At 52.0% G+C, this 20468-nt stretch overlaps 1 long non-coding RNA gene across 1 annotated transcript; it reads right to left on the minus strand.

The window, feature by feature from the left end:
- Positions 1–1294: 1294 nt before the first annotated feature.
- Positions 1295–19096, minus strand: LOC139359684 (uncharacterized). Its single transcript, XR_011616008.1, has 3 exons — positions 18958–19096; positions 17914–18055; positions 1295–3431 (listed from the first exon to the last, which is right to left on the minus strand). It is a non-coding gene; the product is annotated as an uncharacterized lncRNA (long non-coding RNA).
- Positions 19097–20468: the final 1372 nt, after the last annotated feature.

Here is a 20468-nt window from a genome sequence, read left to right on the forward strand (position 1 = left end):
TTATTTTGATAGCCCGGTGTGGCGACTTACACCTGTAATCCCATCACTTTGGGACACCAAGGCGGGTGGATCACCTGAGGCCAGGAGTTGGAGACCAGCCTGGCCATCATGATGAAACCCCATCTCTATTAAAAATACAAACATTATCTGGGCATGGTGGTACATGCCTGTAGTTCCAGCTGAGGCAGGAAAATCGCTTGAACCTGGGAGGCAGAGGTTGCAGTGAGCCGAGATCGCACCACTGCACTGCAGCCTGGGCAACAGAGCGAAACTCCACCTCAACAACAACAACAACAAAAGCTTTATTTTGAGGTACAGACTTCTAGAATCATCACAACATTCCCCCAATGCCTGTTTCTCATGAGCTGACCTCTGCCTAGAACCGCTCCATCTCAGAACATAACAGACACTTGGCTGATTTCCCTAGTGCTGGTTATTTCCCTAGCTCAGGAATCAGGACCTGAGCCCTGGGCCGCCTGACTTTCTCACCCAGGGAGCCTGGTCACTCCTCCCCTTGGCTGGCACACAGCTTTGCACAGAACAGATGAGCTAATTCAGTCCTTCTACAGCTACCCGAGGTGCGGGACCTGTGGGTTTTTTTTAATCACCAGTCTGTGACAGATCAATACGTTAAAATATTTTTATTAAGATATAATTCACATACTATAAAGTTCACTCTTCTAAGATGTGCAGTTCCGTGGTTTTCAATGTATTTCAGAACATTGCACAGCCATCACCACCACCTAATTCCGCAACATTTTCATCAGCCCAGAAAGAAATCCATACCCCTTAATACTTACTCCTCATTTCCTCCTTCCCCTGGCCCCTGGCAATCACTAATCTATTTTCTGTTTCTGTGGATTTGCCTATTCTATACATTTCATATAAATGGAAACATGCAATACGTGGCTTCTTTCACTTGGCATAATGTTTTCAAGCTTCATCCATGTCATAGCATGGATCAGAACTTCATTCCGTTTTGTAGTTGATTAATATTCCATCCTATAGGCCGGGCATGGTGGCTCACACCTGTAATCCCAGCACTTTGGGAGGCCGAGGCATGCGGAGGAACTCCTGAGGTCAGGAGTTGGAGACCAGCCTGATGAAACCCCATCTCTACTAAAAATACAAAAAATTAGCTGGATGTGGTGGTGCACACCTATAATCCCAGCTACTCAGGAGGCTGAGGCAGGATAATTGCTTGAACCCCAGAGGCAGAGGTTGCAGTGAGCCAAGATCGCACGCTGTACTCTAATCTGGGCAACAAGAGTGAAACTCTGTCTCAAAAACAAACAAACAAACAAACAAATCCGTCCTATAGATATACCACTTTGGAATTTTTCTAGGGGGCGGGGGGATGGTTTGTGTTGTTTTTGTTGTTGTTTTGAGATGGAGTTTCGCTCTGTCACCCAGGCTGGAGTGCAGTGGTACAATCTCAGCTCACTGCAACCTCCACCTCCCAGTTTCAAGTGATTCTCCTGCCTCAGCCTCCTGAGTAGCTGGGATTACAGGCGTGTGCCACTACGCCCGGCCAATTTTTGTATTTTTAGTATAGACGGGGTTTCACCATGTTGGCCAGGCTGGTCTTGAGCTCCTGGCCTCAAATCCCAAAGTGCTGGGATTCCAGGTGTGAGCCACTGTGCCCAGCCAAGATATACCACATTTTGTTTATCCATTCATCAGTTGATGTACATTTGAGCTGTTTCCACTTTTTGGCAATTGTTAGTGATGTTATAACAAATATTTACGTACAAGTTTTGGTGTGATCATACGTTTTCAATTCTCTTGAGTATACCCCTGGGAGTAGGATTCCAGGTTTAACTGTTTAAGGAACTGCCAAAGTGGTGTTACCATCACTGTGTTTGCAAAAATAAGATGAATATTAATTATTAGAAAAAATAAAATTCGAAATAACATACAAAACGCAAGGCTAATTTTTATTATTAAATCAACGGGCATAAAATTACCTTGTCAAATTGCTATGACCATTTCTATTTCCTCTCAGTTTCTAAACTTGCTTGGTCAATGATGGGTAACACACAGTTCTTAGACTGGCACCAGCCCTTGGGCCATGCTTTGAGCAGCCTGGACCATCTGCATCCTCTCCACTGCCTCCAGCATGAAGGGCAGCCCCTTGGTGTGGGGTGCAAGCCCCACCCAACACCGGCCTCTCCAGCCTCATTTCACACCAGCCACACTGTGTGCCCATTCTGTCCCCAGGACTCCCTTCCTGCCCCACCTTGGACTGATCAATCCCTCTTTTTTTTTTTTTTTTTTTTTTTTTTGAGATGAAGTCTCACTCTGTCGCCCAAGCTGCAGCGCAGTGGCGCAATCTCGGCTCACTGCAACCTCTGCCTCCGGGTCTCAAGCGATTCTCCTGCCTCAGCCTCCAGAGTAGCTGGGACTACAGGTGCGCGCCACCACGTCCAGCTAATTTTTTGTATTTTAGTAGAGACGGGGTTTCACCGTATTGCCCAGAGTGGTCTTGAACTCCTGAGCTCAAGCGATCTACCCACCTCGGCCTCCCAAAGTGCTGGGATTACAGGCTTGAGCCACCACGTCCAGCCCAATCCCTCTTATTTCCAGTTGGCAGCCGAATCACCCCCTCTAGGAAGCCCTCTTAAGACCCTGGATGTGGATTAGGTGCCTCCTCAAAGGCCTCCCAGTTACAAAGCTCAACCGTTTACTCCCCTGTTTGCTTGGTAACGATCTGATTGGCGTCTCTCTCCTCCACTGTTAGAGCCTCCTTTAGGGCAGAGGCTCTTCCTAGAAGAGAAGCATCCAAGACACAGGGCGACTGTGTCATAGAGTGACTATGTAATTTAAAGTCCAAGCCAGGACATTTTTTAGAGTGAAAGAGGGAGCTGTTAATGATTATGCCAGGACACCAGGCATAAACCAGAGCTGTCCTGGGCAAACAAGGACTCGCAATCACTCTGTCTAGAAACTTCAGTCCCAGGGAGGGGCCTATGGGAAAAACACAGGGATGGGAAGAAACAAGGAAGTAAACAGCGCTGGGGAGGGCCAGAGCAACAGGTCCCCTCCCTCAGGACCCAAGTGGTCCTCTGCAGTCCTGCGGTCTGGTCGTGCTCCTTGGACACCAATACCATGGCCACTTTCTCTAGCACCAGGTGGACCACCCCCACCGAGCAATCTCATCATCCCTACGTCCCAAGAAGATGGCCTTCTCATGTCCTTCTACATGCTTGCTTTAGGCTCGGATGTTGATCCTGGGTTCCAACAGTCAAGGCCAAGTTTTCCGAGTCGTGGAGAGTACCAGACAAGAGAAGCGGGGTTCCTGTGGCCTCTCACTTCACATGGGGACACAGGTGGATCAGGTACCTTGGAGTCTTGCAGGCTGTCTGCTACGTTGTGGGTATGACTGGCTAGGGCTGGCCTTGCAGGCAGTAAAAGAATGTAACAAGACAGTCCTAGGTAAAGAAAGGCAGATTTATTAGAGAAGGTGCAAAGATACATTAAGAAACATTGCAAGGATCCAATGGGCAGCACAGCAGAGAAGGGGCTGTCTGCAAAGGGGCAGGGGCTGCAGGGCAGTTTCATAGGGTCGTGTTTCTGGGGCTACGTGCAGAGTGAGGTAGTCGTGTCAGCAGGTTGTCTGTTATTAGAACAATTGTTCTCCCCACCCCTCCACCCCATCCCCACATCCCCGCCCCACCACCCCAGACCCATTCTTCCTTGTTGCTTACTTCTCGGGATTCCACATACTAGAACTGAGTTTTTCATTTTGGTACCCCAGCACCCAGCCTAGTGAGTACTCCATGAGTGTTGGCTGAATGAATGAATGAATGAATGAATGAATGAATGCAAGCCTCAATGTCCCCATAACAACAGGCAATAGGATTTCCTAGAAACTAAAGAATCTTGGCCTTGTCACTGGCCAGAGGCAGTCAGCCAAGGAGTCATCTTTTCCTGCTAAAAACTCGAAAAAAAAAAAAGTGATGAGAAAGGCCAGGTGCAGTGGCTCACGCCTGTAATCCCAGCACTTTGGGAGGCCAAGGCGGGTGGATCACCTGAGGTCAGGTGTTCAAGACCAGCCTGGCCAACATGGCGAAACCCTATCTCTACTAAAAATACAAAAAGTAACCAGGCGCAGAGGTGCACGTCCGTAATCCCAGCTACTTGGGAGGCCGAGAAATGAGAATTGCTTGAACCTGGGAGGCAGAGGTTGCAGTGAGCCAAGATTGTGCCACCGCAATCCAGCCTGGGTGACAGAGCGAGACTCCATTTCAAAAAAATGAAAGTGATGAGAAGCAAAAGCTGTGTAAGGCTGGTGGCTCCCCTGGTTCCTGGGTTACGAAGTGGCAGCGTCTCCCTTGGGCTGAGATTTGTAGTTCCTGGGTAAATGCCAGGGTTTAATGGGCGTGCTAGGGAAAATGTTTTTTAGTGAGTGGTAAATGTCTCCCTGGTGCCTGCGGCGGTAATTACTTCAATGGGACGATCTCTCTTTAGCATGCTCCTGGCCAGGAGGTAGGGAGGGGCTCTGAACAGAGGGACCAGCTCTGGAAGCTGTGGCCAAGGGCATCTCTTGGAGGAAGCCGAGGGAGGAAGAAGGAAGAGACACAGGTGAGCCCACACCTGGCCCAAGCCAGGAGGACAGCGGCCCGGGGGTGCCTGGGTTCAGGGTAGCCAAGGCAGGAATGTGTGTCGTGTGTCAGTGCTTCAGGTTTAATTATTGGGTCATTATTGGGTCTCTACCTGGATGAGGTTACAAGAAAAAAATTTTAAAGTTTTTATTGAATTATAAAACACGTACCTAAAATGCACAGATGATAGTGTTTATTTAGCAAGGCAAATTTTCACAAACTGAACCTTACAGCAAACCAGTTCCCAGAGCAAGAAATAGAACAGAACAGCCCCCAAGAAGCCCAAAAGTCCTTCCCAGCCACTCCCCACCCCCAAGGTGACCACTGCCCTGACCTTTGTCATCATGTCAGTTTTGCAGGAAAACTCGGTAATATCACAGGGGATGGTCAATGCTGAGGGAATCACATGCATGGGGGACTCAGGGGGCACAGAGGACGGACATGTCACACAACCCACAGCTTGGAGAAGACTCCAGGAGGAGGTGATGTCTGAACCAAGTCCTGGAGGATGAACAGACGTGAAGGCAGAGGTGGAGAAAGGGGTGTGTGTGCGTGTGCATGTGTGTATGTGTGCATACGTGTGTGTGCATGTGAGTATGTGCGTGCACGTGCATATGTGTGCATGTGTGCACATGTGTGTGCATATGTGTGCGCGTGTGTGCATGTGTGTGTGCGCGCATGTGTGTGCCGTGTGTGTCATCATCCTTGTTTATTGGTTCCTTCCACCTGTGGCTATTAATCTTTCCATTCTACGAAATTAAATGAGTTCAAGAAGAACTCAGGGGCCAGGCACTGTGGCTCCCACCTGTAATCCCAGCACTTTGGGAGGCCGAGGCGGGCGGAAAACCTGAGGTCAGGAGGTTGAGATCATCCTGACCAACATGGTGAAACCCAGTCGCTACTAAAAACTACAAAAATTAGCTGGTGACCAGCACCTGTAATCCAAGCTACTCGGGAGGCTGAGGCAGGAGAATTGCTTGAGCCCTGGAGGTGGAGGTTGCAGTGAGCCGAGATCGTGCCATCGCACTCTAGCCTGGGCGACAAGAGCGAAACTCCATCTCAAAAAAGAAGGAGGAGGAGGAGGAGGAGAGAAAGAAGAAGAAGAATGTAGGTTAGCTTGAGGTTTCTCAGTCTCCACACTATTGACATTTCAGGCCAGATTGTTCTTTGTTATGGGGCTTTCCTCTGCACTGTAGGACATTTGGCAGCACCCCGGCCTCTACCCACTAGATGCTAGTGGAAATTCTCCTCCCAAGTTGTAACAACTAAAAATGTCTCCCAATGTTCCTGGGGAGGGGGACAAATTGCCCTTCTCTGTCTGAGAACCCCAGATTAGCTGAAGAGAACTACCAGTGGCCAACAACTTGGTGAATAAATGACGTATGTGAGCTGTCAGGAGGATCCTGGCAGAGACTGGCCTACCCTGTGCCTGGAGGCAGGGGGATGAAGAGGTTGTGTTTGGGAGGGCCTGCCTGACCCCCAGCTCCAGCACTGGGCAGCATCTCCCAGCCACCAGTGGGGACCTAGGAGGTTGCAGGTGGTCAGCCCTAGGACTGGGAGCAAAGAGGAGAGACAGGGAGGCGATGTCTGAACCAAGCCCTGGAGGATGAACAGATGCGAAGGCAGAGGTGGAGAAAAGTGTGTGCATGCGTGTGTGTGCGTGCGTGTGTGTATGTGTGTGTGTGTGTGTGTCCCTGAGTGGCCCAAGCCAGGAGCAGGACTTGCTCCCTGCTCCAGAGAGATAAGGGGGAGAATATCACAACAGAAGGGCCTTCCTGTTGCTGAGATCGGATTTCAATTAAAATGATTAGCTCTGTTTATTTAGGCTCCACAGCTGCATACAATCTATTGCGTGTTATTGCAAGTTTAAAGAAATAAAGGAGGGGCATGGGGGAAGGGGAAGCATTTCAGCCTAAATGGAAAAAGTCCTCCTGTAATTACGAGATTGGAGAATATCCGCGGAGGGGATCAATAATGGGAAATCTAAGTGCCACTGTTTGCCGAGATTACAGTTTTGAATCGCTCCATCTTGGATTTTAATTTTCTTTCTCATTGTCACATCACCCTGAGCTGTGATCCCAGCCCCACCTCCCCGCTTCAGAGAGGCAGGCGGTAGGGCTGAACCAAAGCGCCGCAGTCAGGGCACATCTGACCTTCTTTCACACCTTTTATTGCGGTGTAACAAATGACCACGCACTTAGGAGCTTAAGACAATACACGTTTATTGTCTCACAGTTTCTGTGGGTCAGGAGCCTGGTGATGGTTCAACTGGGTCCTCTGTTCAGGGTCCTGAAAGGCAGCACTCAATGTGTCTCCTGGGACTGGGTCTCATCTGACGTTCGGGGTCCTCTTTCAAGCACATGGAGTCGCTGGCAGAATTCATTTCCTTACAGCTGTAGACTCGCGGCAGCTTGCTTCTTCAAAACCAGGAGGAGAGAGGCTCTGATGTCCAGGTCTTCTTTAAAAGTGCTTGCTGAGCTGGGTGCAGTGGCTCATGGGCTGGGGGCAGTGGTGCACGTCTGTAATCCCAGCAGTTTGGGAGGCCAAGGAGGGCGGATCACTTGAGGTCAGGAGTTCCAGACCAGCCTGGCCAACATGGCAAAACTGCATCTCTATTAAAAGTACAAAATTAGCCAGGCATGGTGGTACACGTCTGTGATCCCAGCTACTTGGGAGGCTGAGGTATAAGAATCACTTGAACCTGGGAGGTGGAGGTGGTAGTGAGCTGAGATCACACCACTGCACTCCAGCTTGAGCAACAGAGAGAGACTCTGTCTCGAATAATAAAATAAAATAAAATGCTCACCTGATTAGTCCAGGCCCATCCAAGATAATCTCCCTTTTGATCAACTTAAAGTTAACTGTTTAGAGACCTTAATGACACCTGCAAAACCTCTTCAACTTTGCCATATTCTTTTTAGAGATGAGGTCTTATTCTGTCGTGCAGCCTCCACTTCGACCTCCCAGGCTCAAGCAATCCTGCCACCTCAGCCTCCTGAGTAGCTGGAACCACAGGTGTGTGTGACATCATGCCTGGCTAATTTTCTTTTGTTTTTAGTAGAGACAAGGTTTCACTATGTTGCCCAGGCTTGTTTCAAACTCCTGGACTCAAGCAATCCTCCTGCCTCAGCCTCTCAAAGTGCTGGGATTACAGGCGTGAGCCACTGTGCCCAGTCATCTTTGCCATATTCTATTAACTAGAAGCAAGTTACATGTCTCACCCACACACAAGGGGAGGGAATCATACAACGGTGTGTAAGTCCTTGGGGCTCATCTTACAATTCTGCCTAACTCACCCTCCATCAGAGCTCTCTCTCTCCAGCTTCTTCTTCCCAGATTCCCAGAGCGAGGCCTTGAAAAGACATCCCTTCCTGAGCCATCCTCACCCCGACAGGCCTCCACAGTCCCAGCTTGCTGAACTGACCCCAGTAAACAATCCAGCAGCCAGTCTTGATTGAGAGTCTTCCCAAATGGGAGAAGAAATGAAGAAAACAACCAAGAATATGACATAATCCTCTGACTTTCTATCCAGGGCTCTTCCCTGCAGACCAGGTTTGCTCCCACTGGTCTACTGGCTCTTCTGTGTCCCAAACACTAGCCAGGATTCCTGGCTGCCCTGACCCAGCAGCCTTGACCTGTTACCTTTCTTCTTCTCAGGATACAGAGCACAAGGTGAGATGCAACTGAGCTCTTCCAGTGTGGATGAGGGGAGCAGCCCACTGTCCTCAAAGGACCCACACTTTTATCATGTTGTTGCCTGGCTTCCAAGTCTAAGACAGCTGCTTCAGCTCCAGCCATCATTCCCACCATCCAGCCAACAGGAAGGAGAAAGGGACAGAGAAGGACATGTGCTATGGTTTGAATGTTTGTCCCCTCTGAAACTCATGCCAAAACTCATGTTAAAACTTAATCCCCTGTGGAACAGTATTAAGAGGTGGGGTCTTTAAGAGGTGATTGAGTCACGAGGGATAAATTCATGGGTTATTGAGTTATCCTGGGAATGGGTTAGTTATCACAAGAGGGCTGTTACAAAAGTTAGTTTGGTGTGTTCTTGTCCTCTCACCCTGTGATGCCCTGTGCTGCCTCGGGACTCTACATAGAATCCAAATGAGCAAGAAGGCCCTCACCAGATGCAATCCCTTGGCCTTGGACCTTTCAGCCTCCAGAACTGTAAGAAATAAATTTGTTTTCTTTACAAATTACCCAGTTTCAGATATTCCTTTATAGCAACAGAGAACAGATGCCAGCTCCCTTTACACATCTTCTTACACCCCATTGGTCATAAGTTAGTCACATGGTCACAAATGACTGCAAAGAGTGCTGGGATATGTAGTTTTATTATGAACAGCCCTGTGCGATGGGAGGATGGAGGAGTGGATGTGGAAATTTCTGGAAATCTCTGTTCTAACTTCCCTCTGCCTGGCTTGTGTATGCAATCTAAGGGATGGGATGTTTCTTTTGAATCCAGATCCTTACCCTCCCTTTTGATAGCCTGGTCTATGGTTCCATTGCTATTAATTGTTACATTAAACCCATTATTCATGCATTCTTTCCTTCACTACTCTACCTACTCATTTGTTCACTAGTTCATTCATTTAGTCTCAGAAATTCTCTTCCTCTGTCTTTCACAGTATCTGGTCAGCATTCCAGATATGGAGAGAATGACACAGACCCTGCACTCAAGTTACTCAGAAGCTAGCAGGGAAAACAGCCAAGGGAATGTATCATTTTAGCACTATGGCATAGGCACTATGAGAATGTGCAGAAGTCATGCAAACACTGTGGCCCTCACCCACCTGGGGCTGTGTGCAAGGTTTGCAGGGGGAGGTGACACCCCATCTGAGTCCTGGTCAAACAAACTGGCTGGGAGCAGAGAGGAAAAGGCATTCCAACCCACAGGACTTTGAAGAACAGTGCTGGCCCTGTCCGTGGTGCTGACCCACAGGCCCAGCCTGGAGCCCAGTTTCAAGCTGAGATCAAGCCAGTCCGTTTCTCCCACCAACCTACCCAATCTAGGCTGGCACACAGGGGTGGGCTGGTGGGATGGAAGTGAGGTGGTATTTAGCTACAGACTTCGTTTTCATAACGACCTTCCCGTTTCTCCTCGCTTGTCAGTCTGTGACCATTAAATTCCTCATTAGCAAACGAGATTTGGATGAGCCCATTAAGATGAGGGATGGCCTCACAATGCAGCTGGCTGGGGTGAGCAAGAACTCTCCTTCTACCTCCCTATTAGAAAACAATGCGCGTCACATTCTGTGCACCCCTCTCCAGGTCTACTACCAAGCCCACACAGGCCCCTTGGGGTTATTCAGAGGACCAGCTTAAAGGACAGCCAGGGCACAATAGAAAAACAAACAGCAGGACAGCTGTTGGCTCACACATATACCCAGAGCCACCCAATCAGGGTTTAGGCATTTGCTGCTTCATATTAAAGCTCAAACTCCCAAATGTGACGTTCAAGCCCTTCCCAATCCTCTCTCAGTCCACCTCTCCAGCCTCTTCTCCTATCCTCTCCACCTGCCTCTGCATTTTGGCAATGACGGATGACCTGATGCTGTGGCACGCCAGAACTGGCTCATACCAGCATCCAGCTCGTGAGAGCTGCTTTTTACATACTCAAAAGTTTTGCAAGGCAATTGGCAGCTTGAAATCTGCCATGGTGAGAGTATTTACACCACAGGAATCAGCAAATGCCACCAGTTAAGATTTTCTGGCTTTTTTGGGGGGGAGGGGGCGGTCAGAAATCTGGATTTTAGGCCACGCACAGTGGCTCACACCTGCACTTTGGGAGGCCTAGGCGGGTGGATCACTTGAGGTCAGGAGTTCCAGACCAGCCTGGCCAACATGGAGAAACCCCGTCTCTACTAAAAGTACAAAAACTTAGCCAGGCATGGTGGCAGGTACCTGTAATCCCAGCTACTCAGGAGACTGAGGCAGGAGAATTGCTTGAACCCAGGAGGCGGAAGTTGCTGTGAGCCGAATTCGCACCACTGCACTCCAGCCTGGGCGACAAGAATGAGACTCCATCACAAAAAAAGAAAAAGAAAGAAATCTGGATTTTAGACATGTGCCAGCACACCCGTCTGCAGGCCTCTGAGCACGTCATGCCCTTGCATAGCCCCCTCAACCGTTAACGCTCTTCCCTCTGCCAAGTTCCACTCCTTCCTGGAATGCCTTCCCAGTCCCTCTTCCCTGCCTGGTGAAAGCCCAGTCATTTGTTCAGGCCCCAGGGAGGCGTCTAGCTCCCCATTTGGTGTTCCCACAGTGAAAGGGGTCTTATGTCCTAGGCAGGACTTCCTGTCTTCTCTTCCACCTTAACCAGGACTTCTCATTCACTTTCAATTTTGGGGACCACAGGGGAGCACCACCATGCCTGGAAAGGGAGCTAAAGGAAAGAGCAGAAATATGTGGAAAGGGAAGTTAGGGGGCAGGAAAGTTCACAATACCCAGGGGCAGAAAGTACACCTGGTCTCACAGGGACAAAGAAGAATGGAGAGAATGGCACAGACCCTGCACTCAAGCAGTTGCTATTATTATTATTATTATTATTATTATTATTTATTATTATTATTGAGACAGAGTCTCACTCTGTCGCTCAGGCTGGGTTCAAGCGATTCTCCTGCCTCAGCTTCCCAAGTAGCTGGGATTACAGGCACACGCCTCCACGCCCGGCTAATTTTTGTATTTTTAGTAGAGACAGGGTTTCGCCACATTGGCCAGGCTGGTCTTGAACTCCTGGCCTCAGGTGATCCTCCCACCTCGGCCTCCCAAAGTGCTGGGATTACAGGTGTGAGCCACTGCACCCGGCCACAGCTGCTCTTTTTCTAGGGTCACCTACTCTCTGGATTCTGCCTACAACACCCATTGTGGCTTCCCCCAAATAAGCGCCCTTTGCCCCTGGTTCACATGAAATCTCAGGCCAATCAACCACAAACCAGAGAGTCTCTGAGTCTCAGTCCCAACCCCAGGATTGTCCCAGGATAGTCAAATCATCGGATGCCATCAGGCAAGGCGCGGAGCTGGGAAAACAGCCCATCTCCCAGGCTGGAGGGCAAACTCCACCAGGACAGGGAACACGTTTCTTCATCTCTAAGAGAAGATCATCTCCTAGTGAAGAGAAGGTGCTTAGTAAATACTTGTAGAATAAATGAGTCACCTCACAGTTTGGGTCCTACTCCGAGCAGCACGTGACCCAGCTCATCCCTGGAGAAGGAGGCAAAGGCTTTGAGGCATTCAATAAGGTAACGCTGCACACTTGAGTCATGAGGCTTCCTTGCCCTCCAGTTACTAGCTGTGTGACCTTGGGTGAGTCACTTAACCTCTCTGTGCCTCAGAGCCCTCATCTATAAAGTAAGGGTTGCAATTTTGCCTAACTTAGAGCCATGGTGAGGATTATAGATGATCTTCATGGAGCAGCTGGTGTGGCTCCTGGCTCATAGTAGACACTTGACACAGCAGAAGTTATTGTTCCCTGTTCTATGCTGAAACCACGGGACAGGGTTCCTCTCTGCTCCACCAGCAGGCTTCCTCCCCAGATCGGATGTGACTCCAGCCAGCCACACACACTGACCCTCTGCCAACCCAGCCAGACCTCTGTTCTCAGGGCATTAAATGCGAGGGGAAGGCCATGTTGACAACCAACTGCAGCCACGCCTCCTCTGCCCTCCAAAGCAGCCTTGGGCTGAGGACTTCAGCTGCTGTAATTAACAAACCAACTGCAGCTGTCTTGCTCCATTAATAGCAGATCAGCCTGTCAGGCAAGGGCTGACAGGGAGGTTGTGAACAGAAAGGTAAGAAGGAAGTGGGCCGGGCGCGGTGACTCATGCCTGTAATCTCAACACTTTGGGAGGTCAAGGCAGGCAGATCACTTGAGGTCAGGAGTTAGAGACCAGCCTGGTCCACATGGTGAAACCATGTCCCTACTAAAAATACAAAAATTAGCCAGGCATGGTGGCAGGTGCCTGTCATCCCAGCTACTCAGGAGGCTGAGGCAGAAGGATCGCTTGAACCCGGGAAGTGGATGTTGCAGTGAGCTGAGATTGTGCCACTGCACTCCAGCCTGGGTGACAGACCGAGACTCCATCTCAGAAAAAAAAGAAAGAGGTGGATAGGACCAGGCGCATGATGCAGTGGCGTCCGGCCTGCCCTTCCACCTCCACCCCTTCTCCTCCCTCCACCCCTGAGGCTGTATTTCCAGAAGCCACAGGCTACAGGGAAGGGGAAAGATGACTGAGTGACGGGAACAGCCCAGGCCCCCCTCCAAAGTGCTCCTGACAGCAGGTGGGGGTTAGGGATAGAGCCATGGCTTGGAGGCCCAGACTGTGGAGAGCAGCCATGCCCTCTGCAGAAACCCTTCCTCCCCAAGACTCAGCCAGGCAGGAGACTGGTTAGGGGTTAGGGTCACTTCTACCTCCATCCCTCTTTTTCCAAAGATGTTGCGATTCCTGTGACATGGGAACACGCAGCTGCTGGTGAGCTTTCGGGAAGAGGTGGTTTCTTACCACTTAGGCCAATGGCAGCCACTTCCTCCCTTTTTAACAAGCAGGTACATCTCCTCCCCATCCCCTAGCATCGAGTCTAGATTCGCACAGATTGTTTTGTTATTGTTGCTTGCACACACCAGAGAAGAAAACAGAAGAAAGACGGAACACAGTGACCCAGGCCCCACCTGTGCTGAGGGGCTGCTGGCCTCTGCTGGTGCGTTCCTGGTGTGTCTCCTTCCCCCACATCCCTCCCGGGTCTGGCTGCTCTAAGCACGTGTGTGCTCACAGGCAGGTACCCGCAGGCTTGTCTCTGATGTATGCAGCACACGGACCCCTCGAGTCCCTGCTTCTAGCCAGGAGCCGTGTCTTTAATCTCCTCACCTGGGGAGGCATTGCAGCACTCTGGTAATTGCTTTTGGAAACATGGTCACCAGTTGAATTGGTAGAACTTGTCCTAGGCAGTGTAACACCACCAAGCAACCTCAGGCCTATCTGTTTCTCCAGATGCCTTGGCGGGCATGTAACTGTGCGTGCATGCGAGCTCACCTGTGCACTGGAAAGTATGTCTGGGCTCAGCTGTGCACTAGAGAGGTGTGTCTGGGCTCAGCTGTGCACTGGAGAGGTGTGTCTGGGCTCAGCTGTGCACTGGAGAGGTGTGTCTGGGCTCAGCTGTGCACTGGAGAGGTGTGTCTGGGCTCAGCTGTGCACTGGAGAGGAGTGTCTGGGCTCAGCTGTGCACTGGAGAGGAGTGTCTGGGCTCAGCTGTGCACTGGAGAGGTGTGTCTGGACTGTGCACTGGAGAGGTGTGTCTGGGCTCAGCTGTGTGTTGTGCAGGCTAGCTAGAGTGTGCCTCCAATCTCAGCTAAAGGCATGGCCAGGATTTAGGGGATGAGGGAGAGAAGGGCTCCTGAGAGCTAGTGGGACAGGATGGAAGAGTGCCAGCCCAAGACCTGGGGGACTTCTCTGCCTTGTGACCAGAAAGGGGAGAGAAGATCTCTCACAAAGCCATCCCAATGCCACCTTTGATGGGCTCCTTGCACTGTGCAGGGGAGGGGGTGGGTTGGATATCTTGCTCTGTGCCCAAGGAAGACCGCCTTGAACCTGTTGGGCTCAGCCAATGGGGTGCCCAGGCAGGACACTGAGAGAAGGAAGGGAAGATTGTGAACTCAATGCATTCATTCCCCTGAGAGGCGGCCACGGGCTGAGGGCGTTGCTCGGCTGAAAGCCCCAGCCCCATCAGGCAGGTCCCTCCTCGCAGCAGAGCTGTCTTGGGTCTGGTGACCCCTCCCCTCCCCCATGGTAGTAACAGTCCCCGTTGACACTCGCTGGAGCTCCACACTCTCCTCTCTGGTGTCCTGCACCTGCCCACGCTTGCAAACAGACCTTTTATGAAAATTACCCTCAAAGCACACAGTCTGACTGTGCCTCTGCTTCCTGTTAAGACCTCAAAGGATCCCTCAAGTGGGGGGCAAACAGCATTTGGGGAAGGCAGCCCCTTCTCTCCCGGTTGTTTCTTCTCTGGTTTTCTTCTCTGTTGGGCCCCCATGGACAGATGAGCCCAGGGTGAGGGTGACACAAAGTTATCTCAGGGGGTCAGGGACAGTTACTCAGTCCTTCTACCCCTCGAACATTTCTCTCCCGAGCCTCTGCACCAGCTCTCTCACACCCCAAGCCAGGCTGGCCATCCCTGGGCAGGACACAGAGGGGACCCACGACCACTCAGGCCTCCTCACAAGGGCCGCTGGCCCACGGCTGGAAAGAGGGAGCAAAGTAGGAGTCAGGCGCATTGGCTCATGCCTGTAATCCCAGCACTTTGAAAGGCTGAGGTGGACAGATCACCCGAGGTCAGGAGTTCCAGACCAGCCTGGCCAACGTGGCAAAACCCCATCTCTATTAAAAATACAAAATTATCTGGGTGTGGTGGTGTGTGCCTCTAATCCCAGCTAATTAGGAGGCTGTGGCAGGAGAATCGCTTGAACCCGGGAGGCAGCGGTTGCAGTGACCGAGATCACGCCATTGCACTCCAGCCTGGGCAATGAGACTGAAACTTCAGCTCAAAAAAAAAAAGGAAAGAAAGAAAGAAAAGAAAAGAAAAGAGAAATAAGGGAACAAAGCAGCACCTGGGGGCTCCACTGCAAAATGAGAGGGACAGAGGGCAGGAGCCTCTGTGGCAGAGGGAAGAGCAGGTGCCCAGCAGGCAGGACGGGCTCACAGACAGGGAGAGCGGAAGGAGCAGACAGACAGGAAGCAGCGGGGGTGCAGAGGAGAGGCAGGCAGGGCTGACAAAGTGCAGGCTGCGGCGCTCTCCATGGGGTCGACTCCTGCGGCCCAGGGAAACGGTCAGGGACGCAGCTTCAGCCTTCAGATGCCAGAGCTTCCCAGGAGCAGTTACCAGGGAGCAAAGCGTTGTGCTTCCGTCGAGATGCTGCAACCCATCCACGTACACCCACCCAAAGGACACTCCCCCCACACAATCCGGTTATGAGATCACCTCCATTTCACCCTATGCCGCCATGCCATGCCCCAGTCCAGCCCACACCCACGCCCTCCATCCCGGCACTAACACCAGCAAGGCCAGAGGTCTGCCCCGCCCTCCCCTCCCTCCTGCAGGGAGTCCAAGCCTGGAGGAGAGAAGCCCGCCCACTGGGTCACCAGCCTCCCCCTGGGGGACTCTGCCTGGCAGAAGGACCTACAACCCGTCCAGCACTACTGCTAAGACGCTCATGTCATTCACGCCCGGGACGCTCGTGATTTATGGACTTTAATTTCCCCAGATCTTCAATGGCTTCCCTCCTTTTCCTCTGGCCTGTCAGGGTGTTTGTCTCCCAGCACCCCCAGCGCACCCCCCCCCCCGGTTTTTAATTTGAAGCATCCGTCTGGAGCATCCTGAGGAGGGGACGTCTGTGAGGCTGAATGCATGAAGCAGCTGACAGCTCTATTGATTTCCTCTCTCCCTCCGCATAATGCAAGATATATACGAGCTGATAGGCCGGCCCTCTTTGAAGGGTCTGTGCCCTTTTTTCTCACTCTGATGTCCCCTCACCCTGGCACATGTTGATCTATAGGAGGGGTGCTTGTCCCTCACACTGAAAACACATTCTCCTCTGCCTCGGTGTTATTCTCCTCACTGTTGGTGAATACGGCCTCATCTGTCCTTTCTGCGCTAGCAGACTGGACACGCAGGAAGCAGCTCTTGAAGTGAAAGGGGCCAGTGGGGAAAAGTGGGGCGGAGGTGTCTTCTGTCAAAACTGACTCTGCCCCCCGTGCAGGAGATGGTGCGGGGCTTTCGGAGTGGCCCTACCCTGCCTCACAGGTCTGGGCAAGCGGGGCTGCTCGCCACTCCAGCCCACACCTCCTCTAGGTTGCAGGTTGCAGGTTTTTTCCTCCAAATCCATTGGCAACTCTTGCCTAGGACTTACATTCAATTAGCAGCCACAGAGCCGGGTGCTGGGCTAAGCATTTTTCTGTTCTTGGTGCCTTCTGTTTTCTCATAAGCAGGGCAGCCGCAGACAGTTGTGCAAGCTGCACACAACTGGCCACAGCGGCCTGAATCCCAGCAGGAATTAATACTCAACAGAAACTGAGGCTCAGAGCTCTCAGGAGACTCATTGACATTCTCCCAGCCAGACACTGATTTTGAATCTAAGACTGCCTGCCTCCAGGAACAGTTTTCCTCCTACCCCATCACACTGCCTCCTCCAGGAAGACCACCTGATTTGATGCCACTCAATCTGATGGTTCTTTCATTCTTGTCACCCTGGAACTTACTTGCTACGAGGGTTTGCACGCTCTAGCAGGCTCCTCTGGTTGTGTTGGGTGGGTTTTCAGGACAAAGCAATATTCTGCTCCTCTCTGTGAATCACCATCAATGTTACTCCTAGAGGACTTTCCTGGCCCAGCCCTTCCCCAGCCTATATCAGACCCCCATGGCCTCCATCTGGTCCCACAATTCCAAACACTTCCTACACCTAGGGCCCAACCTCGTCACTGGGTCCCTTACTAGTCTGTGTGTCCCTTGAGGTGGGAACAGGGGCAGGATCTTATTTCTGCATCTTTACCACTTAGGAACCTAGAGGTACCTTAAAGACAGGCCCCATGCCTCTCCTTCCTTCTCCCACCCCAGCTCCCCACGCCATCCCAAGGCTTCCCACTGGAAAAGGTGTTCCCACCCGCTCTGGGCTGACATCAGTGCTGTGCCTCCCAGAGTGGGGACGAGGGTCCTGGCCAATGGGGCTGCCACGATGCTCCTGGTAACTAGAGCCGACTGCACCCCACCTTGCCCCCCGTAGAGCCCAGGCAGAGGCAGCACCCAGGGCGGTCCTCCTTACAGCATCCACAGAAAAGCTTTGAAACCCTAGGCTAGGTGCAAATAAGACAGTAGCCTGAGCCCATGAGTTACCTGGCCATAGGTACAGAAGACAGATACCCATTATGACAAAGAATGTCCTCGTGGTTTTGGCCTCCTAGTCAAGCGGCTCTTAAGCACAAGGGGCACTGCCCTGCTTTCCCCCGGGGACATTTGGCAATGTCTAGAGACATTTTTGTTTCTCACAGTTGTGAGGTTCTAGCATTAACCGAGTACCAGCCTGGGATGCTTACAAAGCTCAGAACAGTCCCAGCCCCTAAACAGAAAGTGAAAGTAACTCCATCTACAAAGGTCAACCACGTGGGGCATGAGAACCCCTGTTCCAGTCCGCCCCGCCTTGCCTGGTGGCTTCTAGCTCAGCAGTGGGGAGAATGTTAAACCTGTCTACCTCTCAGGGACTCACGGACTCTTTGGGGTCCAGGGGGACAGTAAGTAACCAGCATCCCTTTAAACTCACCATCTTCACTTTCCAAAAAACAGCAGTGGGCCGGGTACAGTAGTGCACACCTGTAATCCCAGTACTTTGGAGGCCAAGGCAGGAGGATCGTTGGAGGCCAGGAGTTTGAGACTAGCCTGGGCAACATAGGGAGACCCCATTTCTACAAAAGAAAAGAAAAGAAAGAAAGAAAAGAAAAAAAGAATATAACCACATGCCTGTGGTCCCAGCTGCTTGGGAGGCTGAGGCGGGAGGACCACTTGAGCCTGAGAGGTTGAGGCTACCATGAGCAGCGATTGCACCTCTGCACTCCAGCCTGGGCAAGAGAGCAGGACTCTGTCTCAAAAATAAATAAATAAATAAATAAATAAATAAATAAAGCACCAACTCACCTTCCACCACCTCCCCATCCTTTCCCAGGGAAATGAGTTCAGTGCCAGGGACCAGAGTCCCCGCCTGCTGACAACCTTTAAGGTTTAATAACTCCCTTCCGAGATGGTTTAAAGGCCAGCCCTGCTGGCAGCCAAAGGCAGGGGCCTCTTGGGGGCCTCCTGGAGATTAAATGAGATGGTGGATATGAAAGCCCTCCACCAGGTATGAAATCGCATATAAATATTCCCGGTAATTTATGTACATTTCTCTCCGCCTGAGCTCCCAGGAGTCGCACGGAAGGGACTACTCCGTTTCCAGCCGCGGCCTCAGCGCCCCCGTGCGGCCGCCGGTGGACACAGCACCCAGGGCGGGCCTTGCCTGAGAGGTGCGGGTTGGAAGCTTCGCTGCAACCCTGAGAGGCGGGAGAGAGGCGACAGCACACCCCCTACCCCCAACACATGCACACACGTGCACGCACACACACAGAGCATTAGCAACCAGGAAACCAAGGCTCGGAAGATCACCGCTAGGCATTGAAGGAGGTGCTATGGACCCCAGGGATGGGCCCTTCGGTGACGATGACCACAGCGGGCATCCGTGAGGCTGTAAGGGGAACTCCTGAAGTCCCTGGACTCCAGCCCAACACCCCCTCCAGCCTCTTCTTCCCGACCCCCGGCCCCAGACCCTCCTTACCTCTGCCACACTGAATTTCCCACCAATTCTCATAAACACCTCGCATTCTCCCGACCCTGGGCTGACGTCAGCTCCCTCCCTCCTTCTGTCTGTAAGTCCTTCTCCTGGCAAGCTGCTGCGCACCCCTCCCGGAGGCAGCACACTGTGTCCCCTCCTCCACGAAGCCTTCCAGGACTCCCTCAGGAGGAATTAGACCCCTAGCCTCTGGGCATCCTCCACAGCTTGTTATGGGATCCCAGCAGTCATGAGTGTTTGGAGCTGGAACCGCATTCTGCTTATTCCCAGGCCCAGCCCAGTGGCTGCCTTAGAGTAGGAGCTCAATCGATGTTCACCACGTGAACAGAATGGACTGAATGGGAGAAAATCCTGGAGGCTGGGAGGTTTTCTCAGCCATGTGCCATGCCAGCCCTCCGCCCACCTGCAAGCTGGGGCGTTGGGGTTTTTTTGACCGATCCTGGTCCTCTTTCCAATGTGTCCCTGAAAACTGAAGAGAAAACTCTAAACCATTCGGCCTTCAGGAGTGGCCGGGGCGGGGCTGCTGGAGGGAGGAGGGGAGGCCATGTGCCTTCTGAGGCCCTCTCTACCCAGAGCCAGCAGAGTGAGGGAAGGGAAGGAGGGGAAAGTGTTAGACTGTACCCTGCAGCTCCAGACATGCCTTCCGTGCCTCTCCAGCTTCCAATCACGCTGCAGCACCCTGCTTCAGACCCTCCCTTCCACCTCTTGACAATGGGAATAGCCCTCACCGTCCTGCAGCCACCAGCGTTGGACATTCCAGCCCACCAATGGCCAGAACGACCATAACAGGCAGCCTGACCCTCCTGTCCTCGAGTCCGGGGCTTTCCTCTCCTGCAGGATCCCCCCTGGGCCTTGGAGAGTTTCATTTCGTGTGTGTATGGCATTCACCAGGGAGGCTCATGTCCGGGGCAGCATCCTCTCAGGGTCTCAGGCTGTGGCGCTCAGGGCCAGGGCTCTGCCAGCCTTGGTCTCTGACAGTCCCCGACCACTCCAGGACATTTGAGGCTCATCCTCCCATGCAGCAGGGAAGTGTGCCCTCTTGGCGCCTTGCCTCACTTTTAGTGGCTGTGGCTTATTTTGCTATTTGTCCCCCTTGGGGAGCTGGAGGTCTTTGGTACTTGAACAAATGTGCCATTGTGTTTTGCTACTACACATCTATGGTCCCTTAAATTATACAACTCAAGAGGGCGAACATCTGTCTCCCTGGGATCGCCGCCAAAAGGGAGGTGCCGCTCCTCCTTCTATCCCTGTCCTTGTCCTGTCAGGCCTGCAGTGAGGTGAGAAGCACCGGTCATTCAATCAACAAATAGTTTTTGGACCTACTACATGCCAGGCACTGCTTCGGGCACATCAATGCCTCCTTCTAGCTCTCCCTGAATTCCTCCCTCCATCCACCCCTCCATATAGTGAGTGATCTCAGATGCCGCATCCAGCCGGATCATCCTGCAGTGTTAGCATTCAGCTCTTACTGTACAGATGGGGACTGCACTTAGAGA

Source organism: Macaca nemestrina, chromosome 17 (genome assembly GCF_043159975.1).
Source record: "Macaca nemestrina isolate mMacNem1 chromosome 17, mMacNem.hap1, whole genome shotgun sequence".
NCBI classification, from domain to species: domain Eukaryota; kingdom Metazoa; phylum Chordata; class Mammalia; order Primates; family Cercopithecidae; genus Macaca; species Macaca nemestrina.